The sequence below is a fragment of the Amblyraja radiata genome, chromosome 10 (genome assembly GCF_010909765.2).
Source record: "Amblyraja radiata isolate CabotCenter1 chromosome 10, sAmbRad1.1.pri, whole genome shotgun sequence".
In the NCBI taxonomy this organism is placed as follows: Eukaryota; Metazoa; Chordata; class Chondrichthyes; order Rajiformes; family Rajidae; genus Amblyraja; species Amblyraja radiata.
The window spans coordinates 12,077,286-12,092,641 of NC_045965.1; the positions used below are offsets into that span (position 1 = coordinate 12,077,286).

General features: G+C 45.8%; 1 protein-coding gene across 3 annotated transcripts in view; it reads left to right on the plus strand.

Moving 5' to 3' along the window:
- ddr2 (discoidin domain receptor tyrosine kinase 2) overlaps window positions 1-15,356 on the plus strand; it is a 136,013-nt gene that overhangs the window by 30,780 nt on the left and 89,877 nt on the right. The window contains exon 1 of one of the 3 annotated variants that reach the window (XM_033028022.1): window positions 9,615-9,872. The exons of the other annotated variants lie outside the window; for them this stretch is intronic. The gene's annotated coding sequence lies outside the window, so the exon portion shown is untranslated. Of the gene's footprint in view, window positions 1-9,614; window positions 9,873-15,356 lie in introns of those variants that run through there. 3 annotated transcript variants of the gene reach the window in all.

Genomic DNA, 15,356 nt, shown 5'->3' on the forward strand with positions numbered 1-15,356 from the left:
CCACTGCAGTTTCAAGCACAGGGCAAGCCAAACAGCTCATTGCATTTTCATTTCATTTCCATTTCCATTGCAGTTTCAAGCATAGGGCAGGCCAAAGAACTCATTTCATTTTCATTAAGGGCTAACAAATCATTTATTGCAAGTACATTACAGACTCACAGTTCAGTTGATTCACAGCTTAGAAACACAGTTGTGACTTCCCCCTCGCGATCTTCCAGAGTGACTGACTCACATCCGGGGATCTTGGGTATTATAGTCCTGCACCCCCACCCCCCCCCCCCCCAGAAGGGGCGTTACCTTCATCATGGTGATTGACAGGCGAGAGGACCAATCAGCTGATCTCAAGATTTTTTAAACACTCATACCTTTTTCTATTTTTCATCGATTGGAAAAATGCTCAGGGCTGCCTCAGCGGAGGAGGGCTGTGAGTAAGATGACCAAAAATCATACCGATATAGGGTAGCTTTTTTTCTAAAATCAATATATAGTGCAGACAGGATGTGGTCAAGATGAGACTTTTAGTTATTTAGATATCTACTGACAAAAGAACAACACAATCCTTACTGGCAGCAGCACAACTGGCTTGTAAACACAGAGAACACAGATAAAACATAATCAACAAAATTCAATACATTAATAACCACAATATTGCAAATAAAACAACAACGTCCATAATGCTCAGGGCATGTGCTCAGGGCATGTGCTGGACAACTATCCCTGGTCTTCACTGACATTTTCAATCTGTCACTGGCCCAGGGTGTTGTCCCCACTTGCCTCAAGACATCAACCATTGTGCCAGTGCCCAAACAATCAGCTACAGGGAGTCTCAACGACTTCCACCCAGTGGCACTCACCCCTGTCATTGCAAAGTGCTTTGATCGGCTGATCTTGGCTCACCTCAAAGCAAGCCTCCCCCCCACACTGGACCGCCATCAGTTTGCCTACCGGACCAACAGGTCTACAGAGGACGCCATATCGGCGGCCCTACACTCTGCCCTGACCCACCTGGACAGCAATAACACCTACATAACACTGTCATCCCCGCTAGCTTGATCACCAAACTCAGCGGACTTGGCATCTCCACTTCCCTCTGCAATTGGACACTGGATTTCCTCACCAACAGACCACAGTCTGTTAGGGTCAACAACCTCACCTCCTCCACTCTGACACTGAACACCGGCGTGCCACAGGGCTGTGTGATCAGCCCTCTCCTCTACTCCCTCTTCACCCACAACTGCATCCCTAAGAATGGCTCCAACGCCATCATTAAATTTGCCGATGACACCACGGTGGTAGGACTGATCAGTGACAACGACGAGTCAGCCTACAGGGATGAGGTCCAGCACCTGACAACCTGGTGTGCCAACTATAACCTCGTCCTCAACTCCAAGAAGACGAAGGAAATTATTGTTGACTTCTGGAAGAACAGAGGGGGCTGACATACCCCCATCCACATAAACGGGACTGAGGTGGAGCGCGTCTCCAACTACAAATTCCTCGGGGTACACATCTCGGAGGATCTGTCCTGGTCCCTCAACACCTCCAAGCTGATCAAAAAGGCGCAGCAGCGCCTTTACTTCCTGAGGAGGCTCAAGAAAGCCCATCTGTCCCCCCAGATCCTGACCAACTTTTACCGCTGTACCATCGAAAGCATCCTGACCACCTGCTTCACGGTATGGTACAGCAGTTGCACCGTAGCGGACAGGAAGGCACTACAACGGGTGGTGAAAACCGCTCAGTACATCATCGGTGCCCCGCTCCCTGCCATGGATGCCCTCCACCGAAAACGGTGTCTGAGACGGGCCGGGAAGATCATCAAAGACCCCTCCCACCATAACCATGGACTGTTTGCCCTCCTCCCATCAGGGAGGCGGTACAGGAGCCTCAGGTCTCGTACTAGTAGGATGAGGAACAGCTTCTACAACAACACCATCACATTGCTGAACTCGGAGTCCCGCCGATAGATTTCTCCAGTCTCTCCGTCCACATTGTTTGCTTATTCTGTATTTTTATTTCTATATTGCACTACTACTATGGACTGACGCTAAACTGCATTTCGTTGTACCCATACTTGTATCTGTGCAATGACAATAAAGTTGAATTGAATTGAATTGAATTGAATTAATGCAACTGAAGATAGTCCACGGAAGTTTACAATTTAGTTTCGTTTGGAGATACGAGTCCTTGCCGACCAACGATCACCAGTACACTAGTTCTATCCTACACTCCATGGACAATCTACAAAAGCCAATTAATCTACAAACCTGCACATCATTAAGGAAGTGGGATGAAACCGGAGCACCCAGAGAAAACCCACATGGTCACAGGGAGAACGTACAAACTCTGTCCAGACAGCACCCATAGTCAGGATTAGTTTAGATTAATTTGTTGTCACATGCACCGACAGTTTTCACAGTGAAAAACTTTTTGTTGCGTGTTAACCAGTAAGTGGAATGACAACACATGATTAGAATCAAGCCGTCCACAGTGTACAGATACACGATAAAGACAATGGCGTTTAGTGCAAGATAAAGCCCAGTAAAGTCCGATTAAAGTCTTCAATTATGAAAGTCTATTGAACTTGGGTCCCTGGCGCTGTAAGGCAGCAACTCTACCGCTGCACCACTGAGGTTAGTGTTGTGTAGATTTTCTTAATTAAAATTTTTTTTTTTAAATAGAATTTATTCAAGTAATAAATATACAATACAGGAATCGTGCAAAAAATTAATCCAACATTCTTGGAGGCTTTTCATTCAACTGTTTACACACATGACACAATTTTTTTTCCTCCCCACCCTTGCCACTCATGTGGCCCACTGGCGTGGAATCCCTTTCCTTATTTTTGAGGGGCGTCTTCACCACACCCTGCGCCCCATGTCCAGCAGCGGAAGGACCTTGTTCTAGAGGCTGATAGTTGTCAGGTTAGCACAGGCAAGGAAGGCATCTTTCACCTGTACCCACAAATGAATTCCCCTTTGGTTGGCAGTAAGGAGAGTGTTTATTTTCTCGATCACTTACGTGGCAAGCCCTCTCTGGATTTAATTAACACAAGAACCTATTGCAACACTGACTTAATTATTTTTTTTTTACATGAAAGCGATTTATCTGCATCTTATTTATATTATACTGGAGGATGTAATAAGTAGCACATGTTGGCCAACATATTCACTGTAAAATGAAACACTTGTTTCATCTGGGAGGGAGAAGACCACAAGGCATTCTGTATCGCTGAAATGATTGCTGGTTTTCAATGCACCTCAGAGACAGTCATATAGCACAGAAACAGGCCCTTCAGCCCAACATGCCTGTGTCGTCCAAGATGCCCCATCTGCACTAGTCCCACCTGCCTGTATTTGGCCCATATCCCTCTTATTCTATCCCATCCCTGTACCTTTCAAAATGTCTTTTAAACATTGTTATTGTGTCTGCCTCAAAAACTTCCTCTGGCAGCATGTTCCATACACCCACCATACACCCACCTGTGTGAAAGAGTTGCCCTGTTAATCTATTAAATCTTTCCCCTCTCACCTTAAACCTGTGTTCTCTGCTTGGTTCCCTTAGCTTGAGTAAAAGACTGTGCATTCAGCCTATCCATCTCCTCATGACTTGTACGCCTCTGTAAGACCACCCCTCAGCCTCCTGCACACCAATAGGACGACAGATGGCACAATGGGCTAAGTGTTCGGCTGGCGATCGGAAGGTAGCCGGTTCGAATCCCGCTTGGAATGCATACTGTCGTTGTGTCCTTGGGCAAGACACTTCACCCACCTTTGCCTGTGTGTGAATGTGTGTGAGTGATTGGTGGTAGTCGGAGAGGCCGTAGGCGCAGATTGGCAGCCACGCTTCCGTCAGTCTGCCCCAGGGCAGCTGTGGCTACAGAAGTAGCTCACCACCACCGAGTATGACTGAGGAGTGAATGAATAATGCGATGTAAAGCGCCTTGAGTATTAGAAAGGCGCTATATAAATCCCATCCATTATTATTATTATTAATAGGGGCGGCACAATGATGCAGCAGTAGAGTTGCTGCCTTGCAGCGCCAGAGAACCAAGTTCAATCCTGACCTCGGGTGCTGTCTTTACGGAGTTTGTACGTTCTCCCTGTGTCTGAGCTCTCCAGTTTCCTCCCACGCTTCAAAGATGTGCAGGTTTGTAGGTTATTTGTTAAAGATTATAAATTGTCCCCAGTATGTAGGATAGTGCTAGTGTAGGTGATCGCTGATCGCATGGTCTCGGTGGGCCGAAGGGCCTGTTTCCACACTGTATCTCCAAAGTCTAATGAAGTCCTAGCCTGCCCTGTAACTCAAATTGACTTTGAGCACAAACCTTGGCCAATGCTCCAGAGTGATGCAGGTAGAATGCTGTATCTTTGGAGGTATCCGCGAGATAGACCAAGGGCCTACCTCCATGTTGACACATGATATCTATGTAATTGCTGAAGGTTAGACATGGACTGGTGTCTCAACCAAAGTGGAGATGGGGCTGTGGGAGGGTTGGGGGGAAGGGAAGGTGGGTGCTGGTAAATAAAGGAGTAGAATAAGAAAAGGTGAGAGGGCAAAGATGTAATAGGAACCTGACGGTCAACCCAAATGTTCACACAAATGGTGGTGGATGTTTGCAATGAGTTGCCAGAGGTAGTAATTGTGGTATTTTAAAGACACTTGGAAGGTACCTGGAATAGAACGGTTTAGAGGGATATGGGCTAAATGCAGGCAAATGGGATTAGCTTAGATGCGGCAAGTTGGGCCGAAGGCCCTGTTTCCATGCTGCATAGGTTCAGCATGTAGTCCCAATAATCAGCTGATTTACTGAACGTGAAACCCAGTTCTCAACCTTTCATAGAACTCTTCCAGAGCATAAGTTCTAGGAGCAGAATTAGGCCATTCGGCCCATCGTGTCTACTCCGCCATTCAATCATGGCTGATCTGTCTTTCCCTCTCAACCCCATTCTCCTGCCTTTTCTCCTCATAACCCCTGACACCTGCACTAACCAGCTGAACCAAAACGGATCAGAAACACTCCCTCATCCAGGGAGTTTTACCTTAAATAGACACCAAATGCTGGAGTAACTCAGCAGGACAGACAGCATCTCTGGAGTGAAGGAATGGCTGACGTTACGGGTCGAGACCTTTTTACCTTGCTGTCCATTGTAATCTTATTGCTTCACCTGACTTCCCTGTGTAGCTATTAAACGTAGTCCATTGACGTAGTATAACCACAGTATTGGGCCGGTTACCAATTGAGCTGAGTTAATGTCTGAGAATGGTGAAGGTTTTTTACTATAGACTGTTAATTCATTGAAATTATATTTCCTCTCTGACTGTACTTTATACACTGCTGCCTGGCGTGTAGTTACCTGCCCAGAAATGTTAGCAACAATCCAAAGACATTCTGTGTGTTTAACTGTGATGTTAAGTCCTCCCAATGCCAACCAAATTACACAAGGCATAATTGATTTACACAAGTCGACACAGTGGCGCAGCTGGTAGAGCCGCTGCCACACAGCATCAAAGATGCAGGTTCAATCCTGACCTTTTGTGCTGTCATTGTAGAGTTTGCAAGCTCTTCATGTGACCGTGTTGGTTTCCTCCAGGTGCCCTGGTTTCTATCCACATCCCAAAGAGATGTAGGTCTGTAGATTAAATAGCCTCATTAAATTGCTCTTCGTGTGTAGGGAAAGTGGGATAACATGTGATCAATGGTCGGCATGGACTCGGTGGGCTGATGGACCTATTTCCACGCTGTATCTCAAAACTAAACTAAACTAAACAAAACATACTGTGATAATGAAATGTAATAAAAAGGAACTGCAGATGCAAAGATAGACACAAATCATACCAAAGATAGACACAAAAGGCTGGAGTAACTCAGAGGGTCAGGCAGCATCTCTGGAGAAAAGGAATAGGTGATGTTTTGGGTCGAGACCCTTCTTCAGGCTGAGAGAAAGGGAATCAAGAGATATAGACAGTGATATAGAGAGACATAGAACAAATGAATGAAAGATATGCAAAAATGTAACTGTGAATCACTTTAGACCTTCCTGAGCTTGTGAGAAGTATCTATTAAAGTCTTGATGCACAATAACATCATTAATGTTGACAGTCCTGTACTACCATTCTCCTGCCCAGTCGAATGGAATTAGCCAAAGATTCCTTTTTGAAGGTTGTACTGATTTTACAAAATTACTTTCAAAAGTGCCCAAAAGTCATAGACAAACATTTTCCACATAGCAGGGTAATGTCTTGGGAAAGTTATTTGCTGTGCGTATGCAAATGTTTTCCATGTGGCTGTAGCAAATATAATATGAATTGAAATTCTATTTAATTGTCTTGTAAATTCTAGACAATTGACCATTGGGTAATTCTCGCTAAAAGCAGATTTCGCCAGGGATTTTGTCGGACTAATTTTGTGCCAGGTACTTTAGCACATTCCCCAATCTGATTTGTGTTTGGATCCATTTTTCAAATCCCGGAAGATCTCCTGGAAGAAAACAAAATGAGAATCTGGGATGGAGTATGGAAAAAGATGTCATAGCGTGTAGCTCCATGGTTCTCCCACGTAAAGATTGTCATCTGACATGCCTGGAAGGTGAGATTAAAATGGATGGATAACAACTGGTGGGAATGCATACGATGGGCCGAATGGCCTGTTTCCATGTTGTATGACTCTATGACTCTTGATAGCTCTTTAAGAGAGTTAGTGCAGGCACAATGTACCCATTCTATGTTGTAAGATACCACAATTCCACAGGTTAGGACTTTATTCCTTGGTGCGCAGGAGGATGAGGGGTGACCTTCTAGAGGTGAATAACGTCATGAGGGAAATAGATAGGGTGAATGCACAGAGTCTTTCACCGAGAGTATCAGAATGAAGAACCAAAGAATATAGGTTTAAGGTGAGAGGGGAAAGATTTAATAGGAACCTGAGGGGCAACTTTTTCACACAAAGGTTTGAGGGTTTATGGAACGAGGTAGTTGTGGCAGGTACTATAACTATAAAGGCATTTGGGGAGTGGAACCATTTAGAGGGATATGGGCTAAAAGTGGGCAAGTGGGACTGGTGTAGACGGGGCATCTTGGTAGGCATGGGCAAGTTGGACCAAAGGGCCTGTTTCTGTACTATATGATCCTATGACTGCATGAGACCTTTTGAGGATTGCAACAAGGATGCAGATGATACATAAAGTGTTTTTTCTCTCCTTTTTTTCACATCCTTATATCCTGGCTGCAACCTTAAGCACAATGTCCCAGCAAATTAAAAAGCAATTCTCTTAAAGTGGAGTGATGCTTATATTTGGACTCTATTGCTTCCTCAAATAAGGCACAGTATTTCCTGCCACTTGGGATCATCAATCTTCAAACATGACATATATAGTCCAAGCATCTTCAAGCATGGAAATCATTTTCTCTATTTATCAATAATAGTTTGGGCGGCACGTTGGCGCAATAGACAATAGGTGCAGGAGTAGGCCATTCGGCCCTTCGAGCCAGCACCGCCATTCAATGTGATCATGGCTGATCATCCCCAATCAGTACCCCGTTCCTGCCTTCTCCCCATATCCCCTGACTCCGCTATTTTTAAGAGCCCTATCTAGCTCTCTCTTGTAAGCATCCAGAGAACCTGCCTCCACCGCCCTCTGAGGCAGAGAATTCCACAGACTGCATGAGACCTTCTGAGGCGCAGTGGTAGAGATGCTGCCTTACATTGCCAAAGATCCGGGTTCTATCTCCACTATGGGTGCAGTCTGTACGGAGTTTGAACGTTCTCCCTGTGACCTGCATGGGTTTTCTCCGGGTGCTCCGGTTTCCTCCCACGCTGCAAGGACGCAGATGTTTGCAGGTTAATTAGCTTCTGTAAATTGTAAATTGTTTCCAGTGCGCTAGTGTACGGAGCGATCGCTGGTCGGTGCGGACTCGGTTGGCCGAAGGGCCCGTTTCCTACGCTGTATCTCCAAATATGTAATGTTAACGGAAGGTCTGGTGAATGGTGAGGGTGAATCATGAACACTCAGCTCGCTTTCCAACACATGTGTTTGAAGGGACTTTTGACCTGTTCTTACAAGAAAAACAATAACCACATTCCAATCTTGTTTTTCTTGTAAGTGCTGCACAAGTTAAGCCGGCAGCAGGGATGCTAATCAATGGTCACAGATAAAATCTAACTGGTAACGAGACAAGTGGGCTAGAGAGAGTTTCAGTTCACATGCCATCCATTTTCAAGAAGACTGCTTTTAAGAGACGTTTGGATAGGATTTGCTGAGAAAGGAGGAATATGGATTGTGTGAAATTTTCCTCAATTATGTCACAATTTAACAGGGAATTATAGAGTCTTCCAGTCATACAACATGGACACAGGCACTTTGGTCCAGCTTGCCCGTGCCAACCAAGAAGCCCTATCTACACCAGTCCCACCTGCCCATGTTCCTGCCCATATCCCTCAAAACCTTTCCTATCCATGCACCAGTCCAAATGTCTTTTAAACATTGTTGGGGCAGCACAGTAGCGCAGCAGTGGAGTTGCTGCCTCGCATCGGCAGAGACCCGAGTTTGATCCCCACTGCAGGTGCTGTCTGTACGGAGTTTGCACGTTCTCCCTGCGAACGCATGGGTTTTCTCCGATTTCCTCCCCCATTCCAAAGATGTGCATGTCTGTAGGTTAATTGGCTTCTGTAAATTGCCCCCCAGTGTGTAGGGTAGGCCTAGTATACGGGTGATCGCTGGCCGGCGTGGAGTCAGTCGGCCGAAGGGCCTTTTCCACACTCTATCTCTCACCCAAATTAATTGTTTGTGTAGAAAGGAAATGCAGATGCTGGTTTATACTGAAGATAGATACAAAGTGCTGGAGTAACTCAGTGGGTCAGACAGCATCTCTGGAGAAAAAGGATGGGTGACGTTTCAGGTCGGGACCCTTCTTCAGACTGGTTTCAACCTAACCAATTTCAAACTAGTTATTATAGTACCAGTCTGAAGAAGGGACTCGACCTAAAACATCACCCATTCCTTCAATCCAGAGATGCTGGCTATGCCGCTGAGTTACTCCAGCATTTTGTGTCTGTATTTTGTGTAAACCAGCATCTGCAGTTCCCTCCTACACTTATTATAGTTCCTACCTTAACTACCTCAACTGGCAGCTCTATACATCCACCACCCTCTGTGTGAAATAGGTGCCCCTCATGTTCCTAATAAATCTTTCCCCTCTCACCTTAAACCCATGTCCTCTGGTTCTTGATTCCCCTACTCTGGGTAAAAGACTGTGCATCCATCCTATCTATTCCCCTCATAATCATATACACCTCTGTAAGATCACCCCTCAGCCTCCTGCACTCCAAGGTATAAAGCTCTAATATGCCCAACCTCTCCCCATAGCTCGGGCCCTCGTGTCCTGGCAACATGCTTGTAAATCTTCTCTCCACTCCTTCCAGCTAAACGTCTCCCTGTCATGAGACTCGCTGTTCTTATAAATAACAGCTATTCCGACCAGCATGGGCTATATCGTGCTTGTATAACTTTATGTGTAATGAAGAACATCTGGGTTTCCTGGCAGCTGTTGCACACAGCGCAGAAAGCTGCGGTTTCCAGATTCTATCCTCGGTGGATGAATATTCAGTGGCGAGAACTGAATCGGAGAAAGGAGGAGCTCGGCGGTTCGGATCGGTCTCTCTTGAGAGAGTTAGCGTTCGGGAGAGTAACTGGAGACCAGCTCACAATGGTTAGATGAAGACAAGTGAAGAGTCCACGAAGGGTGCAACATCTCTGCATTGTATGAGCCGCTGTCAGCCCTTATACTTGCTTTTCTGGCTACTTTCCACGGTACGACCCCGAACAGCTTCCCAACCTGCATCTCGCTCCTTGAAAACCTTTCTGTCGTGTTTGCTGGTGAGTACTCCGTTCAATGCTGGCGTGCAGGCCACGTTTAATCTTTGCCAAGTAAATACTTCAGCCATTCAAGCCGGGGGCGGTATATTTGATTGCATTGGACCACAGCAAGAGAATGACCCATGAATCATGTTAACAAACTGTTCTGCCCGTTGAAAAATAAAACTAAGATCTTCCCTGCTTTTTCTCAGAGCTGGTCTCTGCCATTTAAGAGCAGGAAACGGACTGTTGAACGCACCGTTTAGAGTACAAGGAACATGGTGCTCATTTGATTCGGAAGTGATTTAAAACTTTCTGGGGGAAAGTTAGGATCGCCAAGATATTCCACACTCACTTTGTTCAGGTATGTGGAACAAAGGAGAGGGATGGCCTCATGAGTTTGTGCTTGTTTCCTGTGTCTACATCTGACATTTACTGTTCTGCTGCCTCATGTCGCTCGCCATTACCCAGTGGAACAGTTATTCAATGTGTAGGAAGGAACTGCAGATGCTGGTTTACACCGAAGGTAGACACAAAATGCTGGAGTAACACAGCGGATCAGGCAGCATCTCTGGTAGAAAAGGAATTGGTGACGTGTTGGGTCGAGACCCTTCTTCAGACTGAGAGTCATTGCGGCCCTTCAGCCCACAATGTCCATGCTAAACGTGAAGCCCAGATAAACTAATCTCCTCTGCCTGCACGTAATCCATGTTCCCTGACTCTCAGTCTAACGAAGGGTCTCGACACGAAACATCACGTATTCCTTTTCTCCAGAGACGCTGCCTGACCCGCTGAGTTACGCCAGCATTTTGTGTCTATCTTGAACATTTATTCAAAACTTCCAAAGCTGACTTCATTCAGTCGACTGTACCGCTAGCTGGCAAAATGTGCTGTTCAAGTTATCTCTCAGGATCTGTCTATTTATGGCACTGTAATCTTTATAATTAGAATATTGAATAGTTCAGCGCAGGAACTGACCCTTCAGCCACAATGTCTGTGGCAAACATAATGCCAAGATAAACTAATCTCCTCTGCCATCACGTGATCCATATATAATAACCATATAACAATTACAGCACGGAAACAGGCCATCTCGACCCTTCTAGTCCGTGCCGAACACGTATTCTCCCCTAGTCCCATATACCTGCGCTCAGACCATAACCCTCCATTCCTTTCCCGTCCATATAACTATCCAATTTATTTTTAAATGATAAAAACGAACCTGCCTCCACCACCTTCACTGGAAGCTCATTCCACACAGCCACCACTCTCTGAGTAAAGTTCCCCCTTATGTTACCCCTAAACTTCTGTCCCTTAATTCTCAAGTCATGTCCCCTTGTTTGAATCTTCCCTACTCTCAGTGGGAAAAGCTTATCCACGTCAACTCTGTCTATCCCTCTCATCATTTTAAAGACCTCTATCAAGTCCCCCCTTAACCTTCTGCGCTCCAAAGAATAAAGCCCTAACTTGTTCAACCTTTCTCTGTAACTTAGTTGCTGAAACCCAGGCAACATTCTAGTAAATCTCCTCTGTACTCTCTCTATTTTGTTGACATCCTTCCTATAATTAGGCGACCAAAATTGTACCCCATACTCCAGAATTGGCCTCACCAATGCCTTGTACAATTTTAACATTACATCCCAACTTCTATACTCAATGCTCTGATTTATAAAGAAAATCCATATTTTCTCCATTCACTGATAGCTTAGTTTAGATTAGAGATACAGCGTGACAACAGGCCCTTCAGCACACCGAGTCCACGCCCACCAGCGATCCCCATACACTAGCACTATCCTACACAAAATAGACAATTTACAATGTATACCGAAGCCATTTAACCTACAAACCCATACGCCAATGTAGAATCGCTGCAGAGTTAATGGGTTCATCTAATCTTTTAATCCACACTGGACACAAAAATGACAGCCACTTCTAATTTAAAATCTGCACCCTGTGATTAATCAAGGAAACGAGTTCACGAATGAGTACAGTAGTTTCATTGAATTCATAAAGGGACAAAAAGAGAAAATCAGAAAATAGAATATAGAACAGCGAAACTTTGGCCAAACTTGATGCCAACCATGTTCAACTAATCTCCTCTGCTCCATAATCCCTCCATTCCCTGCATATCCATGTGCTTATCTAAAAGCCTCTTAAATCCCACTATCATGTCTGCCTCCACCACGACCCCTCCCAGCAGCGTGTTCCAGGCACCCACCACCTTCTGTGTAAAAAAAACTTGCCCCGTACATCTAAATATAACTAAAAGTCTCATCTTGTACGTATATATATGTATGTTCCCGAAATACAACCAAAACGGTACACGATAGCACAACAATTTTAGGGGCACCTCACAATTTGCCTGTGGTGTGCAGTAGCAAGTTTGGTTCGATTTTACAAAGTATTTCCCTTTATAAACTTTAATTAACTTTCTATCCCACCGGGCGGCGGCGGCGGCGCGCCTGCGCAATACGCTCCTGGGCTGTCAGCCGCGCCTGCGCAGTTGGGGGAGGGTTTCCGGACCCGCCACCATTTTCAGATCGCTATTTTGATCTGGCGTCACAACGGGGACCCAACAGGCTTTCGACTTTAGAGATACAGTGTGGAACCAGGCCCTTTGGCCCACTGAGTGGAACTCATTGCCACAAACGGCGGTGGAGGCCAATCATTGGGTGTTTTTAAAGTGGAGATTGATAGGTTCTTGATTGGTATAGGTGTCAAAGGTTTCGGGGAGAAGGCAGGTGAATGGGGGTGAGAGGGGAAGATAGATCAGCCATAATTGAATGGTGGAGCAGACTTGATGGACTCCAATGTGTTATGGCCAAAAGTCAAAGTTTGGAGAAGTGTGGGAAGTGTCTGCACTGCACTGCACGAGACAAGAGTCGAGAATGTTTAATGTCATGCGTGCAAAGGAACAATCAAATGCTTACTTGCAGCAACATACAGATTGGTAAACACAAAACATAGATAACATATAATAATTTTTTTAAAACCCAACATATTAATAACCCCAATACTAGTGCAAAAAAGACTGAAAGCAGGCGCATTTCATTCCTACCTATGGGAAGAAGGTACAGGAGTCTGGAAACCGTGACCTCCACGTTCATGAACAGCTTCTTCCCAACAACCATGCATCCACATAGAGGTTCATAGTTGAGGTTAGTGTTGTGCAGTGTTCAAGAGCCTGATATTTGCTGGGAAGAGGCTGTTCTCGAACCTGGAGGTCATGGTTTTCAGACTCATGTACCGTCTTCCCGATGGCAGGAGTGAAATGAGAGTGTGGTCAGGGTGGTGTGGGTCTCTGATGATGTTGGCTGCCTTTTTGAGGCAGCGACTCCTGTAGATCCCTTCAATGGTAGGGTGGTCAGTATCCGTGATGGACTGGTTGGTGTTAAATCGAAATCTTGACACCTCTCAAAAATGGGCATAATGTGTCCAATTTTAGCCCCATGACTTAAACATAGAAACATAGAAAATAAGCGCAGGAGGAGGCCATTCGGCCCTTCGAGCCTGCACCGCCATTCATTGTGATCATGGCTGATCATCCCCTATCAATAACCCATGCCTGCCTTCTCCCCATATCCCTTGACTCCACTAGCCCCTAGAGCTCTATCTAACTCTCTCTTAAATCCATCCAGTGACTTGGCCTCCACTGCCCTCTGTGGCAGGGAATTCCATAAATTCTCAACTCTCTGGGTGAAAACGTTTTTTCTCACCTTAGTCTTAAATGACCTCCCCTTTATTCTAAGACTGTGGCCCCTGGTTCTGGACTCGCCCAACATTGGGAACATTTTTCCTGCATCTAGCTTGTCCAGTCCTTTTATAGTTTTATATGTTTCTATAAGAAAACCCCTCATCCTTCTAAACTCCAGTGAATACAAGTCTAGTCTTTTCAATCTTTCCTCATATGACAGTCCCGCCATCCCAGGGATCAATCTCGTGAACCTACGCTGCACTGCCTCAATCACATGGATGTCCTTCCTCAAATTAGGAGACCAAAACTCTACACAATACTCCAGATGTGGTCTCACCAGAGCCCTATACAACTGCAGAAGAACCTCTTTACTCCTATACTGAAAGGAGTATACAAATTTAATTTGGCCAAACTGAAATGGAGCCCTGGAGACTTATTTTCAAAGTCTGTTCCTCATTTGCATATTTTATTTCAACTTGAAGTTTTCAACATCAACTTGCGAGTCATCCTAAAGTGGTGCCAGAAAATGATGTTTGCCCAGTGCATGAGGATTGCATCAGTTCAATATTGCAGAGCCAACTGTCAAGTCCTTGTTGTGAAAGTTGGCATCTTCTCCAGACCTTCCACCAAAATCATAGACCCTTGCACTGACTGCGACCATGCCAAGTTTGGCCTTGGCAAGTCCTCAGACCATCACATAGTCATACAGCATGGAAAAAGGCCCTTCAGCCCACCAAATCCGTGCCGTCCATTCAGTCTGAAGAAGGGTCCCAACCCGAAATATCCTTCATCCACTCCCTCCACAGATGCTGCCCGATCCACTGAATCCCACCAGCACTTGGTGTATTGCTCCAGTTTCCCGTGTGTGCAGTTCCTTGTGTCTCCGTTACACTGGGTCCATTTTATCCACCGCACTTTCGTATCACCTCTCCACCGATCCTAACCAACCACCCACACACTCGGACCAATTTACAATGGCCAGTTGACTTACCGACTGGCGTGTCTTTGCGAAGCGGCAGGAAACTGGAGCACGGAGGCAGGAACGTGCGATTACAGGGGGGAAACAAGCAAACTTCACTCAGTGAAGGGCAACAGCCAGGATCGAACCTGAGTCACTGGGGCAGGAGTTCCACCAGGTTGCACCACTGCATTATTCCTTGGCATTGACAGTGAACAGACCAAAAGGGGTTGGCTGCCTCTCACATTACTCATTGGCGTCAAGAGCTGTAGCCTAGTCTGATTCAGTGTGCTGGCTCTTGAATAACCAACTTGGATGTAGAGATTGTACCTAGGTGGTTCGAGATCACAGTGTCGAGATGGAATCTTAGTTTGTAGACAGGAACTGCATATGCTGGTTTATACTGAAGATAGACACAGTGCTGGAGTAACTCAGCGGATCAGGCAGCATCTTTGGAGAAAAAGGATGGGTGTCGTGTCGGGTTGGGCCCCACCTTCAGACTGAGAATATCCTCTTCGGATCTTAGTTTGTTGAGGTTACTATACACAAATCACTGGTATTATCAATGGGACGGCACAGTGGTAGAGCCACTGCCTCACAGCGCCAGAGACCCCGGTTCGATCCTGACCTCGGGTACTGTCTGTGTGTGTGCGTGTGTGTGTGTGTGGAGTTTGCACGTTCTCCCTGTGACCGCGTGGGCTTCCTCCGGGTGCTCCGCATTTTCCTCCCCACATTCCAAAGACGTGCGGGTGAGAAGGTTAAACGTCCCTGTCTGAATTGCCCCAGTTGTGTAGGGAGTGGGGCAACATAGAACCAGTGTGAACAGGTGATCTCGATGGTCGGCGAGGACTCG